We start from the raw sequence: 7,732 nt of genomic DNA on the forward strand, positions 1-7,732 counted from the left end.
ACATAACAACAACAAAGAGAAAATTCAAAACAAAGTCAAGTAACTGTATTAAAAAACAAGAACAGCAATACTATTACAAAGTGGCACATGGTTGAATCTAAACTACTTGTCCTCCACAATTGCTTCATAGATTTTTTTATTACATAAAAGTCAACTTTTTTTTTGGTTTTGTTTTTTTTGGTTTTTGGCAGTGCTAGGGATTGAACCCAGGGCCTTGTGCATGTGAAGCAAGCACGCTACCAGCTGAGCTAAATCCTCAGCCCCCATCAACTTTTTTTTAATATTTATTTTTTTAGTTTTCGGCAGACACATCATCTTTGTTTGTATATGGTGCTGAGGATCGAACCCGGGTCTCACGCATGCCAGGCGAGCGTGCTACCGCTTGAGTCACATCCCCAGCCCTAAAAGTTAACTTTTTTTCCTTTTTGGTGCAGGGGATTGAACCCAGGGGTGCTTAACCACTTAGCTTAGGGTCTAACTAAGTGGCTTAGGGCCTTGCTAAATTGCTGAGGCTGGCCTCATACTTGTGATCCTCTTGCCTCAGCCTCTCAAGTAGCTGGGATTATATGTACACACCACCTTACCCAGCTGCAGCAAGTAATTTGAATTCCTTCATTCTCATTGCACAACAGAATCTCAATATGTGAACATTTCCCAATTTATCTATTTTACTGCTGATGAGATCTGAAGCAATTTTCAGGGTTGTTGGGATTTTTTTTGTTTGTTTGTTTGGTTGGTTGGTTTTGGTACTAGGAATTCAACCTAAGGGTGCTTTACCTCTGAACTTCATCCCCAGCCCTTTAGACTTTTTATTTTGAGGCAGGATCTTGCTAAATTTGCTGAGGCTGACCTTGAATTTATGATCTTCCTGCCTCAGTAGCTGGGATGACAGGCATGTGCCACTGCATCTGGCTCTCAATTTCCAGTTTTTGGTATTAAGAGCATGCTGCAGTGAACTCTGTAGTTCGTATCTTCTGGTGGACATATGTACACATTTCAGTTGTGCACATACCTAGGAGTGGGATCTTTGGGTCATGGGATATATACATATAATCAACTTTGGTGACTACTGTCTGTTTTCCAAAGTGATTGTACAAATCATTGCTCCTGCAAAGAGAACATGAAAGTTTGTTTCAAATTCTCAACATTTGGTATCATCTGCCTTTTACATCTTAACTGCTCTAGTGGGTATATGAAATGTACATTGTTATTGGGTTTTTATTTTTTATTTTTATTTTTTGGTACTAGGGATTGAACCCAGGGGCATTCAACCACCAAGCCACATCCCCAGCCCTATTTTGTATTTTATTTAGAAACAGGGTCTCACTGAGTGGCTTAGCGCCCCGCTTTTGCTAAGGCTGGCTTTGAACTCACAATCTTCCTGCCTCAACCTCCAAGCCACTGGGATGACAGGCATGTGCCACCACACCTGGAGACATGTACATTTTTTAAAAATTTATTTATTTATTTATTCTAATTTAGTATATATGACAGCAGATTGCATTCTTATTCATTATACACAAATGCAGCACAACTTTTCATTTCTCTGGTTGTACATGATGTAGAGTTGCACCACATGTGCAGTCATACATGTACCTAGGGTAAGGATGTCCATCTCATTCCACCATCTTTCCTGTCCCCATCTCCCTTCCCTCCCCTCTCTCCCCTTTGCCCACTCAAATTTCATCTAATCTTCCCATGCCCCCTCCCCCATTATGGATCAGTATCCACTTATCAGGGACAACATTCAGCTTTTGGTTTGTTGGGATTAATTTACTTCACTTAGCATGATATTCTCCAACTCCATCCATTTACCTGCATATGCCATAATTTTGTTCTCTTTTAATGCTGTGTAATATGACATGTACATTTTTAAGGCTTTTGATTCTTATTACCCAAATGGACTTCCAGAAAGTTGCTGTAATTAACATTTGTTCCAGTGATACATCAGAATTCAGAAATTTTGAGTTCGTTGACAGAGTTTAAGATGACAAATATTCCTAGAGGGTCCCTACAAAAATCTGTATCATGTTTCCCTGGAGTTGTATGATGTATTGCCCCATGCAATGTACCTTCAGAGGCATGATCTCATTTGACCTTGTGACCTGAACTAAAAGGGCTGGTATAATTACCCCTATTTTACAGATGGTGGGGGTGAAGCTAAGACCCTGAGAGTTTTAGTCTCTTGGCTTGTAAAGGGTGAAGCCAGGACTAAAAGCCAGGTCTTCTGACTACTAGGTCAATAATACTGTTAATCAGGCCAGGTTCACCTACAGTGAACTTAAAATAGATGATGAGTATGTCATATGATGGATATATCACCTAGGAACAAAGTCTGAGTTCATTCCACATTTACTTTGAAAAACTTAATCTATGTGCCTAAATGTAGCCATGTTCTGTGCCTGTATCTGAAAATTCCAAGAGAAGTTTTAAAGGTCAAGGACAAAGTTAAGTATCTCTTAATTACTTCAGTACTTCACTCCTAATCTTTCCATGAAAATAAAGTCTTTTTGCTAAACCACTGGGCTAGAGCATCAGGCCTGTCAACCTTTGACAAGTACTATAATCATGTAAAGCAGAAAACATCTCCATCTCTCTCCAACGTACAAATATACTGCAGTACTGATGCCCGCTGGGCACGGCAGTGCCAGGCTCAGTCCCCAGAGCTGCGAAAACAAGAAAGAAAAGAAATACTGATGCCAAACCATCCCAAGCCACTGAAGTTGGTCAACCTTAGAGGGGTCTCTGCTGTCACAACCCCATGACCATACTGGAAGGAATTCCAGAAATCGTCTAAGGTTCAACAGAGATAGCATAAAGCTTTCCCCTCCTGGACCAACTCCCACCAGTCAGTGTTGAAAAGAATTTCGAGGCGGCGCGTACGTGGAGTTGGAGGGAAAGCTCCCGCAGCTGGTCAGAGCTACCTGTCATGGTACTGGAGGTGGCTGTGTATGGGTCCCTCGTCATTTCACAGGTACAGAGCTCAGTAGAAGGGAAGTGACTTGCCCAAGCTGGGACTTCAGTGTGAGTCGCTCAGCCTTCGGGGCGTGGCTCCTCCTCTGTGCGCAGCCTCCGAGGACCTTCCAGCCTCACACTGTGCCCGTGAAACATTGTAGCAAGGTAGTACCAGAGAACTGTTTCTTTCTGAACAGAATCTAAGTCTTTACCTCAGTTGTCCCTGGTTCTGGGTGTCCTTTTGTCCTTAACAATTTATTAGCTGCAGGCTGGCTCCCCAACCACATCCATTAACCGCGACAGATACAAAAGCGATGGATGCAAGATTTTTAAAAGATATTTATTTTGTAGTTATAGGTGGACACAATATCTTTATTTTATTTTTATGTGGTGCTGAGGATCAAAGCCGGTGCCTCACGCATGGCAGGCGAGCGCCCTACCTTTGAGCCATAACCCCAGCCTCTAGATGCAAGATTCCTTGGCCAATCCAGCCCTGTTTTCTTTAGTGGAATAGGTACCAAGCGAGGCTTCTTGAGCTTAAGGTCGGGGGAGCAGTCAGCAATCAAAGCAGAGAGCATGACCTTTCGGCATCCATCCTTTCATCTAAGAGCAGCAACTGTAGCGCAGAGCCTGTTCCAGCGAGCTGCTTAGATTGCCCCCTAGTGCTAGAAGGAAGAACTACGATTAAGCCAGTCGCACCAGTTTCCAGCTGTAAATGGGCCGCTAAGGTCTTAGTTTAACTTGCAACCCTTTCTTTTACAGTTGAGAAAGGCAGGGTGCGTGCGAGGAAAGGAAATCACGAGGACGTGAGCAAAATAGTGGTGCAGCCTAGACTAGAATCAAGTCTTAAACTTTCACACTCCCATATTGAAGACGCTGGCCACAGAGAGAGAAATTAAGAATTGTCTTAAAAGAAGCAGGGAATGACCCAACGTAGTACAAGCTCTACAACATACAGCAAATGCACATTAAAAATCCCTTCTCTTGGGCTGGGGTTGTGGCTCAGTGGTAGAGTGCTTGCCTAGCATGTGTGAGGCACTGGGTTTGATATCAGCACCACATATAAGTAAATAAAATTAAGATCCACCAACAATTTAAATTAAAAAAAAAATCTCTCCTCTTAGGCTAGGGCTGTAGCTCAGTGGTAAAGCACCTGTTTCACCTGTGTAAGGCACTAGGTTCAATCCTCAGTACCACATTAAGTAAATAAATAAAGATACTATGTGTTCATCTACTACTGAAAAAAAAATATTTTAAAAAATATCTCCTCTTTCACAATGTAAGTCATTTAAAGACATAAACTTTGGGTGATATACCAAGTACCCTAATGATTAAGAAATGATTAAAAAGCTAGAAGAATTTTGAATGCTTTGACATAAAGAAAAGATAAATATTTAAGGATGTAGATATGCTTAGCCTAATTTATTTTTATTATTATTATTTTAGGGGGGTCCTGGGAATTGAACTCAGGGTCACTCAACCACTGAGCCACATCCGCAGCCCTATTTTTCATTTTATTTTGCTTATCCTAATTTAAACACTACCCAATGGCCTGGTGTAGCTCAATGGTAAAGCACTGGCCTAGCATGTGTCAGATCCTGGGTTCATCCCCAATACCACAAAACAAACCAACAAACAAAACACTGCAAATATATACATGTACCAGAACATCACAGGGTACCCCATAAACATGTACACTTTTATGTTTTTAAATATCAGTTAAAAATAAATTTAGTTTAAGTTTTAAAAAATGATGACTTTTACCACTATTCCCATTTTGGGGGTGGTACTGGGATTGAACTCAGGGGCCCTCAACCACTGAGCCACATCCCCACCCAATTTTGCATTTCATTTAGAGACAGGGTATCACTGAGTTGCTTAAGGGCCTTGCTTTTTGCTGAGGCTGAGTTTGAACTCAAGATCCTGTTGCCTCAGCCTCCTGAGGAGCTGGAACACTATTCCTGTTTTCCAGATGCTGGGCTTAGTAACACTTGTCTGCTAAACTACGCAACCCCCCCTCCCATCATCCACCTTTCACTCAACAAATATTGCTGGAGCTCTCCACCATGCCAAGCTCCTGATTGGTGCTGGAGATGCCACAGTGGCCCAAATGAAGTTCTTGCACTCAGGGTGACTAGATTCTAATTGGGGAGATGGGTGATAAACATATCAATAACCAAACACACACCCTGTTGGTGTCGTGGAGTGAATTTTTTTTCTTTGGTATGAGGGATTGAACCCAGGGGTGTTCGACCACTGAGTCACACCCCCCAGTCCTTTAGTAATTTTATTTTTTATTTTGAGACAGGTGCTTAGGGCCTCACTAAGTTGCTGAGGCTGGCTTTGAACTTGGGATCCTTCTGCCTGAGCTTCCTGAGCCTCCGGGAATATAGGCATGCAGAGTGAATGTTTGTGACCTCCAAAATTTACCTATTGAAGCTCTGACTCCCGGCATGCCTACATTTGGAGATGGGGACCAAAAGGCAATCATTAAGGTAAAGTGAGGTCCTGATCTGACAGGATTAACCCCTTTTAAGAGGAAATGCCAGGGGGCTGGAGACGTGGCTCAGTGGTAGAGCGCATGTTTAGCATGCACAAGACCCGGGTGCCATCTCCAGCACTGAAAAAAATATAAAGAAGAAACATCAGAGAGTTATCTCTACCTCCAAGTGCACAAGGAGGAGGTCATGTGACCACACCGCGAGAAGGTGGCCTTCTGCAAGCCAAGAAAAGAGCCTTTACTCAACCCCAAATCAGCCAGAACATTGATCTTGGACTTCCAGCTTCCAGGACTATAAGAAAATAAGTATCTGTTGTCACCCAGCCTATAGTTTTGTGTTATGGGAGCCTAAGCTAGGTGACAGTTAGGTCGTCATGATTACCATGAAGAAAAAGAAGTCAGTTTCAGGCTTCAGGAGAGTGGAAGATGTTAAGTACTTCCCAAAGAGGGGTGAGGACAGGCCTCTCTAGGAAGGTGATTGCTGTTTAACTCCAGGAAGTTTTTACATTTTTTTTAAAGTTAAAAATTCCTTAATTTTTTTTATTCCTGGTACCACTACCACAGTTTATAGGGCAATATACCTGATGTTATGAAAAAGACAAAGCTACAACAGATAAAAGACCTCAGGAATGTACATCTCATTGACACTACATTGCATTAATCAATAGCTGCACTTTTTGCAAACTGTGGCTATGACAGTCCTGAAGAAGAAGGGTTTCCTGTTTAAGCTGCAGTAAACTTTTCTGACTATGGATCATCGTTCCTTCTGTGGCAGATTTTTACAGTTCCTCTAATGCATTTGGGATGACTGCCTCAAAGTAACCTGCAGCTTTCCTGACAACCCCTCGCTCTCTCTCCTGCTAAGAACTGTCGCCCTTTTCTGCTGTTTCTAAAACCTTCTGCTACCATATCCACCACTTCCACCACCAGATCCATAACCACCACCAGAGGGACTGCCAGAGCTTCTTCCACCAAAACTGCCCCCCTTCATGGGTCCATAATTTGATTGCCATTGTCCACTGTAATTTCCAAAATCATTATAGTTCCCACCACCATAGTTACCACCTCCAAAATTTCCTCCGTCATTGTAACCATCATATCCTCCTCCACCACCATATCCACCACCTTGGTTTCCATATCCTGGTCCACCACCACCATAATCTCCTCTACTACTATAACCAGGACCACCACCATAGTTGCCACCATCACCTCCAAATCCATTATATCCACCGTCGCCTCCTCCATAACTACCTCTGCTGCCACCACCTCCATCACCATAGCCTCCTCTTTCTCCAAAGTTTCCACAACAGCCAAAGTTACCTCCACCACCTCCCAAGTTTCCTCCACGACCCATAAAGTTGCCAGATCCACCTCCGTGACCTCTTTGTGACCCAGCAGACTGCATCTCTTGTTTAGAAAGGGCCTTTTCCACTTCACAATTAGGCCCATTAATAGTGTGGTATTTCTGAACAACAATTTTGTCAACTGTATCATGATCATCAAAAGATACAAAAGCAAATCCTCTCTTCTTCCCGCTCTGCCTGTCTTCCATAACTTCTATGGTTTCAATCTTGCCATACTTTTCAAACTAATCTCTCAAATTATATTCTTCTGTATCTTCTTTAATACCACCAACAAACATTTTCTTCACTGTTAGATGGGCACCGGGCTTTACAGATCCTCTCTAGAAGCAGCTCTCTTTGGTTCCACGACGCGCCCATCAACCTTGGGTGGCCGAGCACACGTTGCTGCATCCACCTCTTCTACACAAGAGTAAGTCACAAAACCAAAGCCCCTGGAACGTTTTGTTTGGGGGTCTCTCATTACCACACAATCTTGAGTGTGCCCCATTTCTCAAAATGTTCCCTTAAACTATCATCTGCAGTTTCAAAGCTCAGACCACCAATCAACAGCTTCCTCAATTGCTCTGGTTCCTTTGGACCATGGCCCTCCTCCCAGGGGCGATGGTGATGGCCGGAATCCGGCTGGGGGCCACTGGGCAGCGGTTTTACCTCCATTTTGAGACCGGACTCGCCTCTTCCAACTCAAGTTCAATATCAGTTTTTACATTTTTGATAGTCGTGAAACATCCACCCAGATCAAGCTATGGAATGTTTTCCGTTGCTTTCTTGCTCATAATCTCTTTTCTTTACGAAGTGACCATCCTCAGGTATTTTGTTATAGAAATACAAAATGGACTGCCAATCCGCACCCACCTGATTAATGGTCACGATTTTTCTGACTTCCATCAGCATGGATTCCTTTTGGTTGTTTCTG

General features: G+C 42.9%; 1 pseudogene; it reads right to left on the minus strand.

Annotated features, from left to right (window-relative positions):
* Window positions 1-6,076: 6,076 nt before the first annotated feature.
* Window positions 6,077-7,473, minus strand: LOC124081142 (heterogeneous nuclear ribonucleoprotein A3-like; annotated as a pseudogene).
* Between the last annotated feature and the right edge of the window lie 259 nt (window positions 7,474-7,732).

This window comes from Marmota monax, unplaced genomic scaffold (assembly GCF_021218885.2).
Source record: "Marmota monax isolate L192 unplaced genomic scaffold, Marmota_monax_Labrador192_F-V1.1 WCK01_AAM20220418_F8-fsc00177, whole genome shotgun sequence".
Classification (NCBI taxonomy): domain Eukaryota; kingdom Metazoa; phylum Chordata; class Mammalia; order Rodentia; family Sciuridae; genus Marmota; species Marmota monax.